A 25,652-nucleotide genomic window follows, 5' to 3' on the forward strand; every position below is an offset into this window, starting at 1 on the left:
AATCCTCTCCTATATACACATATATACACACGATGTGTAATTATCTCCGTGTTCATTTCATGCTAGCACTGCGTATTTCCTCATATAATATAATCAACTATCATGATTGAAATTTAACTTTCCTCAGAGTCAATAAAATTACAATCATTTCAAATTTATTTCATGGAGAAAAATTAGAAATAACAAATTTTTCAATACATTGTTGAAAAACTTTTTATCAAGATAAACGAAAAATTAGAAATAAAACTGTTCAGAAATTTTTTGAAACGAAAAATTTCTAAACAGTTTTATTTCTAATTTTTCGTTTTTATTAATTTTTTTTATCCTCCAAGCCACAGTTTTTCTAAGGGTATCAAATTGAGACAAAAAAACTTATCAGAACGTTGCTTCGCAATAATTTTGATAAATATTTTGTCTCAATTTGTTATCATTACAAAAAATGTGAGGATAAACTCTCTAAATTTGAATCAGTTAAAATTTAAAAATAACTGATTTAGAAGCAAAAAATCAGTCACTAATTCAAACAGTAATATTTCTACTGACAATTATAGTTAAAAATAACTGATTGTCAGTTGAAAATACTCTTCACTGTAAAGTTTACCAGTTTACAAAAATAAAATCTAAACTGTATGAAAATTTGGCGCAGTCATAATAAATTTTATCGTACTTCAGAAGTTCTGCTAAGTTCGAAGTAAATTTTCAATAAGCAGAAGTAAATTTTAGGTACTAATTTTTTGTACTAAAATTTACTTCCGAAATAGTAAAGTTTACACGGGAAATACTCGAATTTACTCTGAAAGTTTAGTAAAAATTGTATAGTATAAATATTATATTACAGAAACAAAAATGTCAGTCACAAGTTTTAACTGACAATCAATTATTTATAATTATTATAACCGATAAGAGAAGCTGTAATGTCAGTGAAAACTAATTTGTTGTTGTTGTTGTTGCTATTTTATTCACAAATTAAAAAATGAAAAACGTCAATTAAACATATTTCGAAACTATAAATTATTTTTAATACCAAACGGAATATTATTTTTTTAATATTTGACTTTGAAAAATACATAAATTTCATTCATTTCAGAAAACTTTGAATCCAAACTTTAGAAACAATAATAATTATTATTTTAATAACAATAATTATTCGACACTTATTACTCTTTGGTAAAAAATCTAAAATTATCAAAAATTATCAAAAATTCGAAAAACCGAATTTCTTAAAATTCATAATTTTAATTTTTTTCTTCTCTTTTTTAGCATTTAGCATCAATATTTTTCGGCTCTTCAAAAACACTTTACTTTTTTTTTGTCTCTACCCTTTGGTAAAAAATCTAAAATTATCAAAAATTCGAAAAACCGAATTTCTTAAAATTCATAATTTTTATTTTTTTCTTCTCTTTTTTAGCAATTAGCATCAATATTTTTCGGCTCTTCAAAAACACTTTACTTTTTTTTTGTCTCTACCCTTTATTGGTAAAAAATCTAAAATTATCAAAAATTCGAAAAACCGAATTTCTTAAAATTCATAATTTTATTTTTTTCTTCTCTTTTTTATCATTAAGCTTCAATATTTTTCGGCTCTTCAAAAACACTTTACTTTTTTTTTGTCTCCACCCTTTGGTAAAAAATCTAAAATTATCAAAAATTCGAAAAACCGAATTTCTTAAAATTCATAATTTTATTTTTTTCTTCTCTTTTTTATCATTTAGCTTCAATATTATTCGGCTCTTCAAAAACACTTTACTTTTTTAATAGACTCCACTCTTTGCTAAAAAATTTTAAATTATCAAAAATTTTCAAAAATTCGAAAAACTGAATTTTTTTCTTCATTTAGAATCGCATTTAGCTTCATTATTTTTGGGCTCTTCAAAAACACTTTACTTATTAATTAGTCTCCACCCTTTGGTAAAAAATCTAAAATTATCAAAAATTCGAAAAACCGAATTTCTTAAAATTCATAATTTTGTCTTGTTTTATGGAATTTGGATTCATTTTTTACGCTCTTCATTTAGATCGCATTTAGCTTCATTATTTTTAGGCTCTTCAAAAACACTTTGCTTATTTAATAGTCTCCAACCTTTGGTAAAAAATCAAAAATTTTCAAAAACTCGAAAAACCGAATTTCTTAAAATTCAACATTTCTTCTTCTTTTTTATGGCATTTAGCTTCATTATTTTTGGGCTCTTCAAAAACACTTTACTTTTTTAATAGACTCCACCCTTTGGTAAAAAATCTAAAATTATCAAAAATTCGAATTTTTGTATAAATTTTTAGAAATTTCCCTGACTTTCAATGAAATTCTCTGACGTTCCCTGACTTTTCCTGAATTCCCTAACTTCCCTGACCGTTAGACACTCTGAAAATAGGAATAAAATAGTTGACATTTTTGGAAACAGAACAAAATTTTCGTCTTTTTCTAAAAAATGTTCCAAAAATGTAAAATTGTCTACTTTTGACAAACTGGAAAGCCGAAAATCATTAAAAAGTCTACGCTAACTTTCAAAATAATGTATTAATAAATTATTCACTTAGTGATTTAAAATAGGAAGAATATGTAGAAAGATTTTTCGGAAACGCCCATAATTTTCATCTTTTTCCAAAAAATGGTCCAGTAAAAATTTACCTAACAATCAGACAATCAGTTACATTTACAATATTGTTTAATAATTTTTCATCAACCTATTAAAAATTTCCCCTTCAAATTCTTCCGCATGACGTGTTTAATATCAGTTACTAATTAATTAATTAACTAAGTTTGTCTACTACTCATTAAAGCAGAAGAATCAAAAAATCAATTTGATTGCATGTTTCAGGAAATATACAATTTCAAACAAAGCGAACAAAAATAGAGTCACTGCAGATCAATATAGATTGAAACTCATTTAATAAACTTATTGTTTAACTTTTTTAAACATTTCAATATAAGATTCACGTTGATAAACAAGAGTAAGGTCAAATATATCTAGAAATTCATTGCATTGTTGTTCCATTTAAGTTTATCATTCTCTCTCTCTCTCTCTCTCTCTCGCTCGCTCTTTTTTTCTCTCTCTCACTACTCTGCCTTTGAAAGACAAATCACTATAAAAATTATTAGAATAATTTATTTATAACCTATAAATAATAAAACGATACAAATATAAATAGAAAATAGTTATTTTGCAATATACATATATCAAACGAAGAAGATAAGGAAAAATGATAAGCAAAATAAAAAAGAAATTGACAAATGAAATAAAATTGCCATTGTGAAGAAAAAAATAATTCTTCGCTGAAGTAGGAATTATGAAAAAAAAAAATAACCAAAATTCATACTTGATAATTTTTTGTAAAAAAAAATGTATTACAAATTTGTTATAATTATTATTAATTATATTATTAATATTATATTAATTATATTATTAATATTATATCAAATATATTATTAATAATTATTATTCTCGAGTGATAAATTCATAAACTCATATTATTACTATATTTCTGTATTTTTTACCGTAACCCTTAAAAAAAAATACTGTTATTATTATATTTATTCTTATTTTTATTATTATTATTATTATTATTATTATTATTATTGAGAATTTATAATATTAAACAACTTTTTTCAAGGGAGAATTGAATTATCGATTAGTTAATAAATACTTGTTACCATTATGTATATAACAAGATCAATTTTAATATGCAAATAAATGATGACCTTGCTGTTTTGTTGCTTTTATATATATACACATATATTTTCTTTAAATTCGATACGATGAATATTTGAAATAGAAAATATTAAAAAATGTAAATCTTCAACATTGTCATTATCTTAACCACGAAGTGGAATCGCCAACGCAGGGTGAATCTAATAACAAGAAAAGTAGGTTGTAATAATAAGATTTTGTTGTTTGACTCTCGTTTGTTTTACGAGGCAATAATTTCCGTTATGGGAACGAAATGAACGTATTTTAGCTTCTTGAATTTTAACCTGTTTGACGAACGCGATGAGATGAGAGCAAAGGATGAGAGAATGAGTGGTAGTTCCGCAATCTTTCATTAACCATCAGTAGTGACTATTCATTAAATCCGATTACAAGAATTATATTTTCGCTCTGCAAAGACATTGTACGAGATCAAAAGACGCAAGATGGATGTAATTACAGAAATTTTCAACTCCCCCTCCCAACAATATATATATATGTAATTATTAATGAGACACTAACGAGACACGATGAGGTTGGAAAAAAAAATGAAAGAAAATTGCTCGATTTTTCTAAATTAATCGTAAAAAGCAGTAGTTTTTCAATTTTTCGTAAAGGCGCAAAAAAAGGGTGGAAAAAAAAAATATTTCAAGAAATTGCTTTTTTCATTAGAGGAGATTTTTTTTTTCGTAAATGTCCCCGCGTGGAAAATTATACTCCGGGAAAATTGAGATTTATTACGAGGAGATGAAATTGACTTTAGTTGCGAGTTCTATATTTATATTTGCAAATCAAAATAGATTTATTTATAATAACTTTGCATTCAAAAAGTTTGCGCGACTCGACGTAATTTTTGATGGCGCCAAAATAAATACCTAGACAAGTCGCTGTGGAATCAAAGTTGTATTTGTAAATAAACGAAAAATATATATATATGTGTATTAACATATAAATAATATGTTTCCTGTAATGTTTTGACCGTTTAAACGAACGAAATTTTTTTTTTCAATTTAAATATTCTCGGGAATTATTTGTTCAAACCTTTTGAAATTCAATAAATTTATAATAATTAAAGATAATGGAATGATAAAATGAATATTTTATATTATAAGAAAATTGTTACTGCATGTTCTTCAAAATTATTTTCATCAATTCAATTTAATTATTATTTTCCAGAATTTTTAACTAAAATTCTTTTCTAAATCAATTATTTTTAATAATTTTTAAAAAATTTCTTTGAGAATTTCCAAATCCATTTGTTTACAATTCAATTTTACGAAATTTCATCGATTATTCGGAAATTCTTCAATTAGATATAAATTAGAAAATAAAAACTTAATTTTCAAAAAAAGAATTAAAATTTTTCAAAAAAATTAATTCTACTGAATTGTTATAGTTAAAAGTATGAAAAATTCGAAATTTCAAAGATTTTAATTTAAAACCTTTTCAAAATTCAATTATTTCTAAAAATCCATGCTATATTTAATGCTTTTAATATTTAATTAATATCTAAAATTCATTTTTAAATCAATTTTTATTAGAATTTTTCGAGGAATTCGATTAAAATTTTATTAAAAATAATTGAAATTCTGCGATGAGATTTATTATTTATGAAATTAATTGAATTCTTTTTAAAAATTATATTAAATTACAAGATATTGAAAATCGTTGAATTTAGGAAAATTTTAGCAAAAATAATTGAAATTTTGACAAGAATTTTATTAAAATTTTTGAAAATAATTGAATTTTTTCAAGAAATTTTATTAAAATTGTTTTAAAAATAATTGAATTTCTGCGAATAATGATCTTATTTATTAAAATATTTGAATTTTTTAAAAGATTTATATTATTTATGGAAATGAATTGATTCTTGCAGAGAAGTTTTTTTTACAATTTTTTAAAATAATTCAATTTTTGCATGAAATTTTATTGAAAATAATTCAATTTTTTAAATAAATTTTGTAATAATTGTATTAAAAATAAACGAATTTTTATAAATAATTGAGTATTATTCTTTTGAGAAATTTTATTAAAATTATGTTAAAAATAATTTTATTTCTGCGAATAATTTTCATATCTATTACAATAATTGAATTTTCCAAAAGACTTATATTATTTATGAAAATAATTGAATTCTTGCGAAAAAGTTTTTTATAATTTTTTAAAACAATTCAATTTTTGTAAGAAATTTTGTTAAAATTATATTGAAAAATACTTGAATTCCTGTAAAAGTAGTTTTATTTATGAATATAATCAAATGTTTGCATAGAATTTGATAAAAATTTCTTTTAAATAATTGAATTGTTTGGAAAATTTTTATTAAAATAGTAGATATTAAAAATCAGTGAATTGAGGAAAATTTTTTAAAATAATTGAATTTCTGCGAAGAATTTTAATACAATTTTTAAAAAATAATTGAATTTGTACGAAGAATTGTTTTATTTATGAAAATAATTGAATTTCTGCGAAGAATTTTAATAAAATTTTTAAAAATAATTGAATTCCTGCGAATAATTTTTTTATTTATGAAAATAATTGAATTATTGCGAAGAAATTCATAAAAAATTTGTAAATAATTGAATTCCTGATGTGAAATTTTAATTATTTATGAAAATAATTAAATGTTTGCGTAGATTTTTATTAAAATTTGTTTTAAATAATTGAATTCTTTTGGAAAATTTTATTAAAATAGTAGACATTGAAAATCCTTGAATTCAGGAAAATTTTTATAAAAATAATCTATTATTTTTAATAATTAATTGAATAAATATTAAAAAATTTAACTAATTTAAGAAAATTTTTCAAAAATTTAAATTCTTTAAAATTTCTAATTAAATTCATTGAAATTTGAATTTTTCTAAAATTTCAAATTAAAACCTTTTGAAGTTGATCTATTTATGAAAATTGTAAACGCAATTGTTTTAAAATTCAATTAATTTTTAAATATAGTAAAATCATTCATTATAAATAATTTATAAGTAATAATTACATGATATTTCTTCGAGAATTAAATTATTTAAAAAGAAATTATTGTCAGAAATTGTAAAAAATTGAAGGTTATGTATTAGAATTCGTGGTAATTTCATAGTTTATGAGGCAAACAAAAAAAGACACCCAAATTCAGGATTTTCTTATATGAACTCTAAAAATTTAATTTACAGTACTTATTAAAAATTGTTTGTTTGTTTGAACTTTCGAAACTTAAAGGACATTAAATCGTTAAGGAAACTCCGAAAAAGTTCAATTTTCTTATGGAATGGCACATATATACATAAATATATCTACTCAGATAGATAGATACTCCAGAGTACGTATGTGTGACAATATAAAGTTTACTCCAGGAAAACGTCGAGTTCTTGTCGTAACAGTTTGATAACAATTGTTTGATTCAAAACTTGATGCAACAAACGTTCTTGAGACGAGATACGAGGGAGTTTCACTATGAAGGTTCTATTGTCAGAAAATATCAACGTCATACAAGAATTTCTTGTGCACAAAAGTGCACCGGCAATCCTTTTAAAGAAAATGACAAACGTGTTCGAAGCCAGTTGTTTATTTATATATGCGCGCCTCTTTTTAGTCAATACAGACCCCACACATATTCAAACACATCTAAAAGGAGGAAAAGTCTGAATTTTCTTCTTTTTTTTTTTTTCTTTTTTTGGTTGAAAAAAGAGAAGAACAAGTCAAATATATACCTACACACACATTAGAAATTCATTCTCTCAGTGAACATGGATGAAAACGACCGGATGAATGAATCAAGCGTGTGATTACGTTTTACACTGAGATGTGTGTTGCTTTTATAGTTTTATTTCTGAGTGTATAGAGTGAGAGAGAGAGAGAGAGAGAGAGAGGTAGAGCTCGCACTTTCATCTCTGGTCCTTTTTTTGAATCAAAATGCGTCTTTAGACATGGTGCTAAAATGCGAATCTGGGTCAGTTAAAAATAAATTCCCAGCCAGACTCAAATTAGACTGAATCTAATTAGACTGCATTTTAGGTACTTATCATTATTCATTTGCAGTGCAATTACTGTATCATTCTCCCTCTCTGTGTTTGCGTGAAAAAAAAACTTATTGATTACCAACTGAAAAAAATAGATCAAATTAAAGTTAAATTAAAGAAAAAAAATTATCTAAATTAAAGTCTGAATTAAAGTTTAAATTAAAGTAAAATTAAAGTAAAATTAAAGTAAAATTATATTTCAAATCAAAGTCAGAATTAAAGTCCGAAATAAATTAACGAAAATGGTTTTAAGTATTCAAAGCTGTTTAATTATTTAATACGAAGAGTGGTAAAAATCTTTCGCCATGTCGAATTCATTAACCTCTTTCCCTTTTTGTAGAAACACTCAGGGAAAAAATGAGCAACGTTTTTAGAAACGAAAAATAAAAAGGGAATTTTTCTTTCTACTTATTTTGCTTCTATATGCAAAAAATTAAAAAATTACTTCTTATTTTAGGAAATCTTAGGATTTTATCTTAAAAGTGTACCACTAGAAATTTTTTATATTCTAGGGAATTGAAAGAAGTGAAATTAGTAAAACTTTTTTCATTAAAAATAGAAAAAAATTGTTTTCGATCCTAAGGGCCGACGCTAACTTCAGGGTCCCCAAATAAACGAAATATTTCGAACGATTAATTTCCAAAATTTACTAATTAGAATAAAAAAATGTTAAAACCCCTCACAATTAGAAACGAGGGTTGCCACAAAAATTTAATTTTGTTTTTCCCTGACTGAATTCCCTGATTTCCAGACAAAATTTTGTCTTTTTCCCTGACCCTGAAGAATATACTGATTCATTCTGAAAAATTATTAAATACTCAAAAAAATGTTCTATTACATTTATTTACAAATTTCTTCAAAAGTATAATTATTCGAAAACATCAATAACTTCTTTTATAAATAAATACTTTAATCATTATTATTTTTCTATAGGAATTAAGATTTTCAAATTCAAACCTTCTGAAATTCAATAACTTATAATAAATTTAAGATGTCAGAGTGATAAAATCATTATTTTATATCACAAGAATATTGTAAATATAAATTCAAATTTTCAAAGAATTTAATTTTAACCCTTTTCAAAATTCAATTATTTCTAAAAATTCATGCTATAATGATTTTAATATTCAATTATAATTTAAAATTTTAAGTGAAATTCATATTTTAACCAATTTTTATTAGAAAATTTCCCGAGAATTCAATTATTTAAATACAAAAATAAATAATTTATTAAATAATTGAATATTTCTTACAATTGAATTTTTATAAAGAAATTTATAAAAAATTTTTAAAATAATTTAATTCTTGCAACGAATTTTATTAAAAAAATTTTTGAAGAATTGAATTCCTGTGAAGAATTTTATTTGTGAAAATAATTGAATTCCGGAAAAAAAATATTATTATTTATGATATTAATTAATTTCTTGTGAAGAATTTTATTCAAATTTTTTTCTAAATAATTCAATTTCTCAGAATTTTTTTAATACTTTTTGAGAATAATTAAATTCCATTGAGAAATTTCATTAAAAAATTGAAAATAATTGAAATCTAACGAAGAATTTTATTACATTTTTTTTAAATAATTGAATTCCTGTGAAAAGTTTTATTTTTGAAATGAATTGAATTCATGGGAAGAATTTTATTAAAATTTCTTAAATAATTGAATTGCTTCGAAGAATTTTATTTTTTACGAAAATAATTGACTTGGTTAGAAGATTTTTACAAACATTTTTGACAATAATTGTAATTCCTAAGAAGAATGTTATATTTTACGAAAATAATTGTATTTTATAATCAATTTTATTATAATTTTTCAAATTTATAAAGCATTTTATCAAAATTTTTTTAAATAATTGAATTTTCGTGAAAAATTTTATTATTTATGAAAATAATTGATTTCCTGCCAAGAATTTTATTCAATTTTTTTTCAAATAATTGAATTCCCATAAAAAAATTAATTAATTACGAAAATAATTGAATTCTTAAGAAGAATTGTATTGAAAATAATTGAATTGAATAGGAAAATTTTATTAACTAAATCTTGTAAAGAATTTTGTCAAAATTTTTTTAAATAATAGAATTTTTAAAAGAATTTTATTTGAATTTTTCAGAAAAAATTTTTTTTCAATTCTCTGAATATATTTGAATTCTTTCGAGAAACTTGATTAAAAAATTAAAAATAATTGAATTTCGGAGAAGAATTTTATTATTTATAAAAATAGTTGAAATTTTGACGAGAATTTTTATAAATTTTTGAACATAATTGAATTTAGGCAAAGAAGTATATCACTTTTGAAAATAATTGAATTTCTGTAAGAAGTTGTCCTTAAAATTTCTATTTAAATTCATTAAAAATTTCATATTGAAACCTTTGACTTTTTCCTAAATTCCCTGACTTGTGGCAACCCTGAGAAACGTTCCAAATTTTAAGAACACCTTGTATGATTTTTAATGCAGTCGGTAATTTTTGAAAATATTTATGTACTGTAAACAAATTTCGTATTCATTGCTATAGTTCCGAACGAGGGGAATTTTTTATTTTCTTTTTTTTTTAAATATAATAGGTACATGAATGAAAATATAAAATCAGACAAAACGAGTATTGATTTCGTAAATCAGTTCACATAAGACTTTATAAATCCAGAATTGAAGAATGCATGTGCCTTACTTGGTAAAAATTCAAATTAATTCCATAATTCTGCCTTTTTACTTCGTTCATTTTTTTTTTTTTTATTTCTTTTGCCTCTTTTTAGAATGAAGGACGTTCGCAAATTGAACGAACTAATAACTTCCATTTTACAGAAAACCTGGATATCGGAAAATTTTATCGAGAGATTGACTTGATGAAATTGCACAATAGTGGATTGAAATTTTACAGCACCTGAACACTTCAATGACCTTTCTTTCAAAGAAAAAAAAATTCATTCTCTATCTTTAAGACAAAAAAAAAGAAGATCCATATAAATGCTGTTGTCCCTAAATTTTTAAAAGTTCTAGAAGATATTTTTATTACTTCTTTAAATTTTTACTTTAGTGGAAAATTATTCTGAAGTTCTTAAGGTTCAAAAGAACGGAATTTATATATTTTTCTTGAAATAAAAATTTTACAGGTTATTCCCTTAAAATTTTTATTCCAATATATTGCATCTAGAATAATTAAAAACCTTTACAATTGACATTCGTTCAAGTTCAGAAATATTGTGTATCGTAAAGAATCATAAAAGGAAGAGAAACTTTTTTTTGAAAAGGAAAAAATTGTTTGGACATTAAGAAATGAAAATTGCCGATTGAGAAAAAATGGATTCATATGCATATTAAAAAGATTCTCCTCATCTCGACGTAAAGAATTTAATCTTTGGGCGATAGAATGACGCCTTCAGAAAACGTGGGTATGTTACTTAACCAATTTAGGTGCACAGTATCGGTAGCTATATACACGCACAAGTGAGTAGTTACACGTTTACATTTTCAACATCAGAAAACAGGTTAACGACAACTTAAATGAAGAAACAACAATTAGTTTACTCGTCTTGCCTGCGCGCGCTCACAATTACACATTACACATTTTTTTTACCTAAAAAATAATTCCATTGTTCCAAAAATTACTCCAATGATTATATTCATTAGATATTTTAAAAATACTCATTGTAAACTTTATTTCTAAATATATACTTCCAAATTATCTTTTTCCAAAAAAAATGTTACACGAAAAGTGCAATAATTATTTTCCACTTTTACCATCTTTAACTCACATTTTTTCTAATGATATCAAATTGAGACAAAAAAAAATAAAAAGCATTCTTCGAACCTAAAGAAAACCTTTTTTTCATTTTTCCAAAAAAAAAAACCGTTTTTCGTCGCTGGACGTAGACGCTAACTTCAGGGGTCTAAAAGTAACCACTTTTGGAACGAGGAAAATAGAGGAATTGAAAATTTCAATGTTCCTTAGTCATCGTATCATTTGAGTAATTTATAGTAATAATTTGAAGTGGTCGATATGTTTAAACTTCAATTTATGTCGAAAAGTTATTTATACAGAAACAATATTAGACGAAAGTTTATTTTAGGATACGAATATAAATAGTGATAATTACTATAATAACAAGGTAAACAATTGTATTTGAGAAAATTATCTATCGTTTAACGTACAAACAGATGTTTTATATATATATGTATATGCTGTATATATATGCATTTTTTTATCAGCGAATAATGTGGTTCTTTATACGCATTTGTCGTACTGAACATTAGAACAAATTGCTTTTAAATTATCAACAATAAAATGATGCAAAGGAAATAATGATTGTCTATTTAAAAATGTTCTGTGTTTTACATCAGGTTTGAATATAAAAAATGATCAAGTTTGACATATATTAGTGAAGTTCAAAACGTTTATTATCAATAACGATTTAGAAGATCTTTTTTTTTCTATTTAAATCTTTTTTAGATAAATTTTTCAATTTAAATCTTTTAGATAAATGTTTCTATATTTGAATCTTTTAGATACATTTTTCTATTTGAAACTTTTATATAAATTGATCTATGAATTTATATAAATTTTTGTCCAAAGAATATTTTTAAAGTTTTCTGATTGACGACTTGAAAAAAAAAATTTTGAACCTAAACACGAAAATTCTATTGTTTTAACTTTTAATTATGAAAAATAGTTTTTTTTTTTAGTTATTGACTATAAACATTGTGATGACCGGTGACAAATTCACAAATTACAGACTTTGCACTCGATAATTAATTTTAAAAAAGTAGCTTTCAAAATAAGAAAAGTAGTAAAAAAAGTAACTATCGAAAAATTAAACTTGACCAAAAAAATTTCACAAAACTGACAAGAATTCCTTTCTATATTTTATTTTCCTGACTTTTTCCTAATTTTCATTAAAAATATTTACTTCTTTCTGATCCTGCTAATAAATTGAATTTCTTCCACGAATTTTATTATTAATGAAAGAATTCAAATATTTATAAGAAGAATTTAATTCTCGTGAAGAATTTTATTAAAATTTTTAAATAATTGATTTCTTTCGACTAATTTTATGCAAATTCTACTTTAAATAATTGAATTTCTGAGAAATGTTTATAATTCATGAAAAGAATTGAATTCTTACGAAGATTTTTACAAAAATTTTTTTTAAATAATTGAATTCTGTTTGGAAATTTTATGAAAATAGTAGATATTGAAAATCATTGAATTGCGAAAAATTTTTGAAAATAATTAAATTTTACAAAGATGTCTATTAAAATTTTGGAAAATAATTGAATGTCGGTGTGGAATTTTATCAAATTTTTTTTTAAATAATTGAATTTCTAAAAAGCATTTTATTCTTTATGAAAATAATTGAATTCTTGCGAACGATTTTATTAGAATTTTTTTTTAAAATAATTGAATTTCCAAGAAAAAATTTATTTCTTTTAAAAATAATTGAATTTTGAAAAGCATTTTATTAAAATGTCCTCAAAATAATTTAATTTTCGGGAATAATTTTGTTATTTATCTTTAATAATTGAATTCTTTCAAAGAATTATTTATGTAAATAATTGAATTCTGAGGAAGAATTTTATTAAAATCTAAAGAAATTTTTTTTGGAAATTTCAAAAAAATTTAATTAAAATTGTATTTAAAATAATTGATTTCTTTTGAACAATTTTATTAAAATATTTGAAAATAATTGAATTCCTGGGAAAAATCCTAACATTTTTGTGAATAATTGAATTCTTCCAAAGAATTTTAAAAAAAATTTTTTTTTAAATAATTGATTTTTCCGAGGAATTGAAATTAGATGTTTAAGAATAATATCTATTTTTGAGCAATTCCTGTAAAATTTTGATTTAAAAATAATCGAAATCCAGCGTTGAATTTTATTATTTATGAAAATAATTGAATATTTGCAAAGAATTTTATTATAATTTTCAAAAATAATTGAATTCTTGAGAAGAATTTTCTTATTTAGGAAAATAATTGAATTATTGACCAAAAATTTTAATAAAATGTTTAAAAAGAATGTAAGTTCTGTTGAAAAATTGTGTTATTTTTGAAAATAATTGAATTCTTTATAAGAATTTTATAAACATTGTTTTAAATAATTAATTTTTTCGAAATATAATAAATATTATGAAAATTTTATTTTAAATAATTGAATTCTTAAGTGGAAAATTTTATTTTTGAAAATAATATTGAATTTTTCGATTTATTAATTTAAAATAGTATTTTAAAATAATTGAAATTCTTCGATGAGTTTTATTATTTATGAAAATAATTGAAGTTCTTCGATAAGTTTTATTATGTATGAAAATAATTGGAATTCTTCGATGAATTTTATTATTTATGGAAATAATTTAATTCTTGCTAAGAATTTTATGAAATAATTTTTTTTTTAAATTGAATTTCCATGAAAAATGTTATTATTAGTGAAAGTAATTGAATTATTGTGAAGATTTGTATACAAATTTCGTTAAATAATTATTTTTTTTTTTGAAAATTTTTTGAAAATAGTCGAATTGTTTTAAAGAATTTGATTATAATTTTTGGGAATATAGTTTTTTATTAAAAATGAAAAGAATAAAACAATTTTTTAAAGGTTTTAAGTTAAAAAAGTGCTCTGAACATAATTTTTACTTCCGAAATGAATGAAAGAAGTAAAATTAGTGACATTTTTATCTCTAGAAAATGTTTATTCATTTTTATTCATTAATTAAATTAAAATTATTAATTGATAAATTATGTAAATATTTCGTTTTTGTTTGGAAGTTCAGAACTTTGGAGAGACTTAAAACTTAAATCAATTATCGTAAATTTATATACAATATATGCGAATATATAAAACAGGAAAAATTTTTTAATTAAAAATAAAAAAATACAAGATATTTTAGCATAATTAATAAGCGTGAATAATTATCAAGTCTATATTAATAAAACAGAAAATTTTAACTAATTCCAATATATCTTTCAAGGTCAGAAATTAAAAAAAAGAAATATATCGATTTCATCATTTCGATGAAAGATTATTTAGAAAATTGTAAATTTTTCAATATCAAATTGATATTTCAGAAAAAAAATAGAAAAAAAATTGTAATAAGAATTATATGTGACACTTTAAAGATCTAGTTAAATATTGATTTACTTGGAAGATAGTGGAGAACATGTGGGACATTCATCTGAAATATACTACACACATATATATATATATATATATATATTTGTATGTATACTCGAAAATAGAAATTCGAAGTCCGTATTTAGAGTTAATGAGCCTTCACTAAAGACACAGGGACTGTTAGCAAAAGTGCAATGTAGGTTGAGAGTTTTCAATAATATATTATACTATACACGTTATTTACACTATGATTTTCAATAATTTTCTTTTCGACTTGAAAGAATTTTTACAATGAATTAAATCATATTGTGAAAGACTGTATTTTACTTACTTTCTATCCCTCTTTATATTGTTGTTTTCAACTATGTAATTTGCCAAACAATTTTTTTTATATATACACGCGTGTGTATACAAGAATCGAACGCATACGCAACTTTTCTGTTACGTCAAATTACGAGATTTTTTTAATTTTTTAATTTTTAATTTTAATTTTTCTTGTTTTTTAATATGTAGAAAAATGATGCTACATATTATGAATAATCAAATGAACGGAATTTGTTTTCAATGAATATTTTTAAAAAACGCTATCTCCAATAAATTGCAAAAAATTAAATGTGACTATAAAATTTCGAAAGGTTATACAAATTTTTTAGACTCTTCTCTTTCGAATTTGAATTCCATTGAAAAATAATTTGTTTGAATATTAAAAAAATTTTTAATTAAATGATCAATTTATTTTATTTTTTATTTTATTACGCAGTAATTTTTTTTTGAAAAAATATTTTTATATTTTAAAAAATAAAAAATTTTAATTAATTTAAAATTTTAACTTTATTTTAGTAAAATTTTGAAAATATTTGAATAGGTATAGAAAATAATATTCGTTCATTTAAATGTTCAAAAACTTTAGAAAAATCAAATGAATGAAATATATTTCTCATTTTTCAATTTCAAAAATATTATTGGCATAATTATTGCGTTACATATAAAAAAAATAATTTAGAAATTTTCAAATTATTTAATTAAGGTTTTAAATTTTTGTTGCAGTCAATAATTTTTGAAAAAATCTACAGTAAATAAATATTTCGTTCATTCGAAATTTATAAATTTTTTTGGAGCATCATTTTTGAATGTTTAAAATTTTGGGAAAATAAAATAAATCATTTGGAAATTTTATTACGCGGTATATTTAAAAATTTATATTTTTTTTAATGTCCCTAGAGTTTCAAACGTTTAAAATGAACGACAATATTTTCACGTGCCTGAAGTTAGCACAATAATATTTTCATTATTGCTTTAAATTAAAATTTTTTTTACAAAACATTGTTTTTTATTGATAAAAAATGAATTCTCAACTGAGTAAATATTTAAATTATATTATTTATCTAGCGAATATAATAATTTCTAGAAAATATTTGAACAGAACAAATGTTTTATTCATATGAGTGTTTTTTAAAAAATATTTTTTTATAAATAACGCATTAGTATTGTAATAAAATTTGAATTTTAAGAAGAAAAAAATAATTTTCGTTCACTTCAACGTTCAACATTTTTAATACATAATACGTTTAAGTAAACAAAAAATTTTTTCTATTAAAAGTAATTTAATTTAATTTTTTTTCATAAAAAATATTGTAATGTTTAACATTTATTTATTTAGAAATTATGTTATTGAAGTTCATATCGTTTATAACCAACAATTAATGGAGAAAAAATATTCTTCACACGAAAGACTATAAAATTGATTTTGAATGTTCAAATAAATTATATATTTTTTTAAAATTTGTATTTTCTATTACATTAATAAAATTTTATTATCAAATTAGTAAATTTTAGCAAATATTCAAATTTAGAGAGTAAGTTTATTATAATTTATAATTATAAATAAAATATTATATTAAATAAATAAATAAATTATAATTAATATTATAATAAATGAAAATTGTTCAATATTGACAAAAATTTAACCGAATTTCGTTTAAAATTTCATTTTTCTTCATGAAAATGGTAATTATTTTTAATATTATTTATAACAATCAATTTTTTTTTTCAATTTACAAAATAATTTTTATAATAAAATACAATTTAAAGAAAGTAGCAAAAATATCGTCATTCGTTTGAACGTTCAAAACTTCAGGAATGTATAAATTTTTTCTGTTTACAATCCTTTTTTTCAATAATTGACAACTAAATGTGAAAAATTTTCTAATTACAAAAAACTTGCCCCAAAAAATATTTTATCTATTAACTCGTTGATTATAAACGTTGTGAACTTCATCCATGCTAAAAATTCGTATATTTTCATTTTTTAAATTATATTAAAAACAATACTTTGTAATAAAATTCAAATTCAAAGAAGTAACAATATTTTTGTTCATTTAAACGAACTGTAGGTCACTACAGTTCTTTTTATTCAAATACAGAAAAAAGTTGTCTGTGACTTGAAAAAAATTGCCATATTCGAGTTACTTGACACAAAAATAATTCACAATATTTTCTCCAATAAATATTCATGAAAAATACAAGATTTTGCCTCAGTAATCTAATACAACAATCTTTTAAGGCATGAAGAGGATGATATTTATGTAAGTCGGAAATTTGATCCAGTCTTTATAAAAGTGAGCTTCGTTGAAAAGAGAGGCAATTTGTTTTTTCGATTTTTTTTGTTTCTAAAAATACAGATTTTATATCTAGAAAAAAATTCAAAAAAAAAACCCGAAGGTATTGTAATTAACACTTCATGGTATGTAGAAAAGTTTAGAATTTCTAGAAACGTGAAGAACATGTGTGTGTGTGCACATGTTTGTTTACATCACCAACACAATGGTTGTAATAAAAATTTTTCCCTAAAACTACATATCGTAAAACTAGAAAGAGAATATCGATCTCAAAGTTTTTGTTTTCGATAAAAATAAAAGGAAAAAAGTACATAATATTTCGTGTCATTTGACAATTACCTTTTCGGCTAGACTTGAAATTCCAGCTTGCACCTTGACACTTTTTTCCTCAGGGTTGTCATTGGTGTAAGTGAGGCATGTCGAATAAATTCCAAAACAGAACCAGGAACTCTCTCTTCCTTGATTCGCACGAATTCGTGGTGTTTCGCCACGTACCGTTGGTTTGCACACCGCGCCTTCTTAGAGGCGTCCACCACCTATTGTCAGGTCAACACAAATAATCGTCACACTTTTTTTTTTTATTGGGAAAATTGAAATTAATTTTTCTTGACCAGTTGTTTTCCCTAAGCAGGGGGGGATTATATTTTCACGAACACTTAAATAATGAATAATTTTTCACGTAAGAACTTTTCTCTTTTAAATAATAATAAACACATACATGCACACACACGTTAATGTTTACACTTGGCACTGTTTAAACTTCTTGGCTCATCTCATTGAATGCAGCTGTCTTTTTCTATCTTTCCTACTCTATAAGCTTTATACAAGTCGTGTAGTGATCACTGTTTCTCGTCCGGAGGCCGCTGGCCCCGCTTCCTCGGTCGCCCACCCTCTTACCGGATCTCCCTTCTGTGTCTCCTTCCGTCTCGATTTCAGCAGTTTAGACTACAGTCGACTACTTGTGTCTCGAAGACTTTTTTTTTTGATTGTGAATAATTTTTTAATCTCTATTTTATTCGTTTCTTTTTTTTTGCAATCTGTGGAAATTTAGAAAAGCACACACTACACAAAACCTTGTTATTCGAGTTTCTTATTCCTTCAGGTGAAACTCGTTTTCCTTGGTTTCGTCGTCGTCCTGAGGTCAAATCGCGCACTTCACTGATGTAATTGTTTCACATCAACAAAAATGATCCTATATTTTGTGTTTGTCAACGTGAATTGTTTTTCTAGATTATTAAACAAGGATCATTATATGGATTACACGACGAAACTCACTAGTACGGTTTACAATGACGGTTGACGGCACGAAACTATAAAATTTTGACGCGAACTGTCGCGACTTGGCGATTGCAGTGCCTCTTGCGGTAAAGGACTGTACTTCCTGATGGCGGCGGGAAAATTTGAAAAAAAGTTACTAATAGATTTTTATTTTTTTAGCTTAATTAATAATAATAGTAATAATAATAAAAAATATTATTAAAATAAATAATATTATTAATTACTAATAATAATAATGATAAAAATAATAATAATTATAATTTATTATTATTTTTATAAAAATTATTTTTATTATTATTATTAATATATGTATAATTAATTTATAATTAATACAATAATTGCTTAATAATTAAGCAACTGTAAAAAATTAGAAAAATTCAATTGTTAACTTTTGAAATAAAAAATTAAAAAATAAATAAAAAATTTTGGAAAATAAAAAATTAAACAAAAAAATTTTCTTTTTACGAAGAAAAAAATCTTTACAAGTTCTATAATTTTTATGAAGGTATTATAATGAAAGAAAAATGAAATTAATTATTATAATTATTAAAATACTTTTTATTTTTGAAAAATACTCTAAAAATATTTCAAAAAAGTGATATTTACGGTAAAAAAAATATTTATTTAATAAAATATTGTAAAAGATAATTAGAAGTATTTATTTTAATTATTAAAAAATTATTAGGTGTTTTGTTTTTTGTGTTTTAATTCAATAGTATTGTTGGTTAGGAAGAGAACTTCTTTCCTTCAGCTAAATTTAATAAAATAAAATAAAATTGTAATACTAATTTTAATTATAATAATTAATATAATAATAATTATTATTACTATGATAATTATAATAATAAAAATAGCAATAATTTTAATTAAATTCCTTATCCAGTGAAAATTTGAGACAGAATTCTCTGATTCCTATCGTCGATAAGTGTTGAAGGGAAAAAAAAGTTCCTTTCTCTTCGCAAAGATGACGCTATAGGTTTATTTTAAATTGAACAGCCGGGAAAACAATAAATTTATTAAAACCAACTTTTGAAATATTTCAAGAGATTGACTCATTTTAAAAGAGCGTGTTTCCTGATTTCAAGGAAATGTTAAATCATTTTTATAGATTCAACAAATAGATGTATATTCTCGAAAAATTGACGTGAATATTTTGAATGAATTGTCAAATATTAATAGAAATTCTTTCGTTTCTTTATTTTATGACAAAAAAACCACACATTCTTTTTGGTGTATTAATGAATAATTTTTCAATTTTTGTAAACAATTTTTAAGCAATAAATTAATTAAAAATTGTTTTCTTAAATAAAAATATGATATTTTAATTTTTTGGTCTAATAAACAATAAGAAATGGGAATAATAAATTAGGAAATAAAAATAAGAAATTTGAATATAAAATAATAATAAGAAATTAAAATAATTAATAAATAGTTAAAAATAACTAATAGTAAAATTTTTACTGATTTCTGCTTCAGCAATTAGTAAAAAAAATTGTTAAGAATATAACTAATTATTAATATAAAATAACTAATTATTATTAAATAAATAACTAATTACTAGTTGCAAAAAACTAGTGAATAGTTAATAAATAATTACGAAAATATAGTCAAGTTTTACTAATTATATTAAAAATTAAAAAAAAATTTTTTTTAAATTAAAAATTAAATTTATTAAATTAAGATTTTAGTTATTTTGACGTAACAATGGAATTTTTAACTAATAATTTGTTATTATCTATTTTATTTGTAAAATTTTACTGACAAATTAGTTATTTTTAGCTAATTCAAATTGTAAGATTAGGTTTAATGTAATTTATAATTTTAATTTTATGTAATAAATTTTTATATTGTTATAATTAGGGTAGGGTGGGGCATTACTATTCGCGGGGCGTAACTATTCTTTGTCCTGGAGAGAAAACTATTCATCCGATTAAAGTTTTTTTTACACTGTATACTTGTCATGTGAAATGAACATTGTACGCCACATTTGAGCTTCTGGCGCCATCTATCATTGGAGTTAGGTACCCAAATGTGATTTTGATATACTCGCTTACTTGTTTTCACTCATTTAGTCTGCCATTGTAAATAGTGATAAACGGTCGGAAAAATTATCGGAAAAATTATTTCTAAAGTCAAATTTAGTGCTGAACACGAATATCATAATGGATTTTTGATATTCTATTGTTCAAAAATTTTACAAGTGTTTTTTCAAAAAATGGGCGGATGGGGCGTAACTATTCTTCCACTGATGACAGCAAAAACTACAAAACAGTGTATTTTTTTTTATTCTCCTTGTTTCTAGGTTAGAATGGTAAGAAATTGTCAGAAAAAAACCAGAAAAAATCCTCCAATTAACAAATTAATTTATATATTTTTTTAGTATTATATCATTAATAGCTGCAAGAATAGTTACGCCCCTCGTTTTTTTCGACATCAAAAAAATTTTTTTTTCGTAAAATCGCTGTAGTTCGGAACAGAATCGAGTTACAGCAAAATGATACATGGCAAAATTGTAGCTAAGAAGTCAAGCTTTCAAACGGTTCTACTCATTTTTTTATTTTTTTTTATATACATTTTATAGACTCAAAAATCCAAACAAGAATAGTAATGCCCCACCCTACCCTAGTATTATAATAAATAAATAAATAAATAAGAAATAAAAATAAACATTTTAAAATTGATCAATTCAGAAAAAATTGAATATATTTCAATAATTTTTAGTCTATTTTTATTTTTAAAATTTATTTTTAAATAAATTAAATTGAAAATTATTAAATGTAAATAACAGTGAATAAAATTATTTATAAATTAAATTATTTTTTAAATAAAAAATTTACTTTTTAAATTTAAATTAGTGGAAAATGACTAAAAAACTAAAACTAGTTCTTAATACTGTGAATTGGAAGCTAAATTTTCACAAATTAAAATTTAGTGAGTAAATTAAATTGAATTTTGTTAAAAATTTAACGTTTTTGAATAAAAAAGTTAATTATTTGTAATACACTAAAAATATTTATTTTATTGAAATAAATTTTTGTCTTTGTCTATTATTAAATATTTGTTTGAATAAAATAATTTTTACTCAAATTAATTAGTATTCGCTTCTATAATATTGAAATTATTGCTTCAAATATACAATTTATTTGATTTAATTAATAGAAATTATTTCATTCAAGTAAATGTTTATTTAATAATAGACAAAAAAAATAGAGTTTTTAATTCAAAGAATTCAAAGAAATTTTTTTTGAAATAAATTAATTGTTTTTGAATCAAATAAAATTTCTTTAAGTCTTCGAAGACATAAAGAAATTTTATTTGATTCAAAAACAATTAATTTATTTAAAAAAAAAACAAGTCAATATAAATGATTTATTCAAATCAACAAAAATTTTTTCCTGGAAGTAGTAAAGAATATATTTAATATAATTTTGGTTAATAATATTATAATTATAATAAAAAAATAAAATATTAGAAAAAATTAAATAATTATAAATATTATAAATAAAATCAAAATTAAAAAAAAATTTTTGTAAAGTTAAAAAATTTTTAAAAATGAAAAAAGAAGCAAGTAATTAAGTAAATTAAAAATATTGGAATGTTAGAAATTATTACGTCAAATAACAACATTATAATAAATAATTATAATAACAATAAATAATAAAAGTTATCACTCTAAACTTTTGACCTAAAAATGAAGAAAGCGGTGCTGTAAATATGAAAACAAAGTGTATAGTTATATTTAAAATAATATCGCTGACCTAAATAAAGAAATGCAGTTTCTCATCACAAGAGATTAAAAATTGGGAAATTATTTTTTCTAAATAAAAAAAAGTGATTGTTTAAATTAGAAAAATTTGTTTAAAAAAAGAAACAAAGAATGGAAAAAATATTTTTAAGATTAATATATATAAAAAAAAAAATTTCTTTTTTTCTCACTTACCTTGTAAGAAAAAATCCAAAATTGTATAAGTTTCTTTGGAAAATGTTATAAACACATGTTGAACTGGCGCACTCATTTCTTTTGTGGCTGGGCCTCACCGAAGAAGAAGAAGAAGAAGAAGATGATGATGGAGAAGAAGTAGAAGAACATACGAAGCAGTAGTAGAAGACGAAAACGTCGTCAAACGACGTCGACGTCGCGGGGTAAATCGGCCAAGCCGGCTCGACGCCAAAATCAGCTCAGTTGCTTTCCGGTCGGTTTTATAAATACTGCAGACAGTAAGAGAGTGCACCGAACACTATGTCGACGTGAAAACTCGGTATAATTTTCTCTTCAGGATATTATAATTGTTTTAGAACAAAAAAAAAAGACCGTTTTGTTTTTGTATTAATTTCTATAATTAATTTTGCCCACAAAAAAAAAAAGAATTCAATTTTTGTGGCAAAAATTTACTATTTTTTTCTCTCCCTTGACACGATCATTATAGTTATCCAATAATATGTCATCCACGTCGAAATGTGTATTTCTGTGCGTTGAGAAAGCATGGATAATAAATGTAAGTTCCAAAATAGATGCATTTTAAAAGATTTGATTTTTAGACTATAAAGTTTCTATATTGAATATAATAATTTGTGTGAAAGAAAATTTTTTTATTTACGATTTATATAAAAGTTTAGTATTTTTTTTTATATAATCCTCATTATGCGCAACTATTTTATACAATAGGTTTTAACAATAGCTATACAAAAGGTCACCAAAGAGTTTTACAAGTAGAGTAAAACGGCCTTTTTTGTAAAGTATTCTTTATTTTAAATAATTAAATTTTTTAAAATAATAATTATATTATCGTTAAATAAATTCGTTTTTGTATTCTCTAAATCTGCTGTCTGAATTTGTAAAAATTTATTTTATATTATTTGATAACTATTTGAATTAGTAAAAAGTCATCCATTAATTCAATTTAGTAAACATTTTCGCTAATACTTACAGGCGGTTGTTACGCAACCTGAAAACCTGGAAAACCTGGAAACCTGGAAATGTCAGGGAATTTTTATAAACTTTGAAAAAACCTTGAAAAGTCAGGGAATTTTGATCGAAATCCTGGAAAATTGTTTATTTTTCTACTAGTTTGTGTTTATTCTTAAAATCTAATTTCACTTAAATATTTCAAAATTAATTCACGATTATAAAAGAATTGCGTTTACAATTTTCATAAGTAGATAAACTTTTCAAAAGATTTTCATTTCAAATTTTGTAAAATTTCAATTTTAAATGAATTTTATTAAAAATATCAAAAAAAAAACTTAAATTTAAAAAAAAATTGTAAAAACTAAAATTCTTTTGTAATTAGTTAAATTTTAATTAATAAATATTTTAAGTACTTTTTAAAATAATGGATTTATAGAAAAAATTTAGTTAAAAACACTAAAACAAATTGAATTTTAAAGCAATTATAAATGATTGCGGAAATTCAATTATTTTCAAAAATTTTAATAAAATTCTTGACAAAATTTTTAATATTTTCAAAAACTTTCTTCAATTCAATGATTTTTAATATCTACTACCTACTTTAATAAAAATTCCTAAAAGAATTCAATTAGTTAATAAAAAAACTTTTGCTAAAATTTATTTATAAGAATTTAAGTATTATTTTTTCAAAAATTTTAATGCAAATCTTTGCATAACAATTCAATACTTTTCAAAATAATTTTTAATAAAATTCTTTGCAGAAATCCAATTATGTTTAAAAATTTTCAAAAATTCTCGTCAAAATTTCAATTATATCTTTATAAATAATAAAATTTTTCACCGAAATTCAATTATTTCCAAAACTTTTAATATAATTCTTGGCAGAAATTCAATTATTTTCAAAAGTATAGTAAAATTTTTTCTCAAAAATTCAATTATTTTCGAAAATTTTAATAAAATTTTTGGCAAAATTTTAATCATATTCAAAAATTTTCCTCAATTCAGTGATTTTTAATATCTACTACTTTAATAAGAATTCCTAAAGGAATTTAATTAGTTAAAAAATTTTTTAATAAAATTCTACAAAAACATTTTATTATTTTCATAAATTATACAAATTTTACATGAATTCAATTATTTACAAATTATTTTCATAAATTATTAATTAATTATTTTTATAAATAATAACATTCTATACAGGCAATCAATTATTTTCATAAATAATAAATCTCAATGCTGAATTTCAATTATTTTGAATAAACAATTTTAATGGAATTCCTCGAAAAATGTAATTATTCTTAAAAATTTTATTAAAATTTATCAAAGAAATTGATTTATTTTAAAAACCTTTGCTACAATTTATTTATTAGAATTTAAGTATTATTTTCAATGAATTTTCAATTAAATTTCTTTAAAGAATAAAATTATTTTCAAAAATTTTAATGCAATTCTTTGCGTAACAATTCAATATTTTTCAAAATAATTTTAATAAAATTCTTCGCAGAAATCTATAATTCAGTTTAAAAACTTTAAAATATTCTCGTTAAAATTTCAATTATCTTTATAAAGATTTTTCTTTTTTTCCGAAATCCAATTATTTTCAAAACTTTTATAATAAAATTCTTGGCAGAATTTCAATTACTTTTTAATACAATTTTCATTAAATTTCTTGAAAAATGCAATTATTATTCTTAAAAATTCTATTAAAATTTGTCAAGAGAATTCAATTATTTAAAAATTTGTTGATAAAATTCTTTATGAAAATTCAATTTTAAGAAACATTCAATTGTTTAATAAAATATTTATTTTTATAGTTAAAAATAATTGAATTCTCGTAGAATTTTCTAATAAATATTTATTTAAAAATGAATTTCAAATTAAAATCTTTGAAAATTTGAACTTTTCATACTTTTAATTAAGAATTCTATAGAATTAATTTTTCTCAATAAGTTTAATGGAATTTTTTTTTTAATTATTTAAAGTTTTTAATTTCTAATACATTTAATTAAAGAATGTCAGAAGAATCGAAATATCGTAAAATTAAATTATAA

At 22.1% G+C, this 25,652-nt stretch overlaps 1 protein-coding gene across 1 annotated transcript in view; it reads right to left on the reverse strand.

The window, feature by feature from the left end:
* LOC122505002 (SNF-related serine/threonine-protein kinase) overlaps positions 1 to 18,734 on the reverse strand; it is a 61,396-nt gene extending 42,662 nt beyond the window's left edge. Inside the window, exon 1 of the mRNA XM_043616395.1 lies at positions 17,754 to 18,734. The gene's annotated coding sequence lies outside the window, so the exon portion shown is untranslated. The remainder of the gene's footprint in view (positions 1 to 17,753) is intronic.
* Between the last annotated feature and the right edge of the window lie 6,918 nt (positions 18,735 to 25,652).

The sequence above is a fragment of the Leptopilina heterotoma genome, unplaced genomic scaffold (assembly GCF_015476425.1).
Source record: "Leptopilina heterotoma isolate Lh14 unplaced genomic scaffold, ASM1547642v1 Lhet_33, whole genome shotgun sequence".
Lineage (NCBI taxonomy): Eukaryota > Metazoa > Arthropoda > Insecta > Hymenoptera > Figitidae > Leptopilina > Leptopilina heterotoma.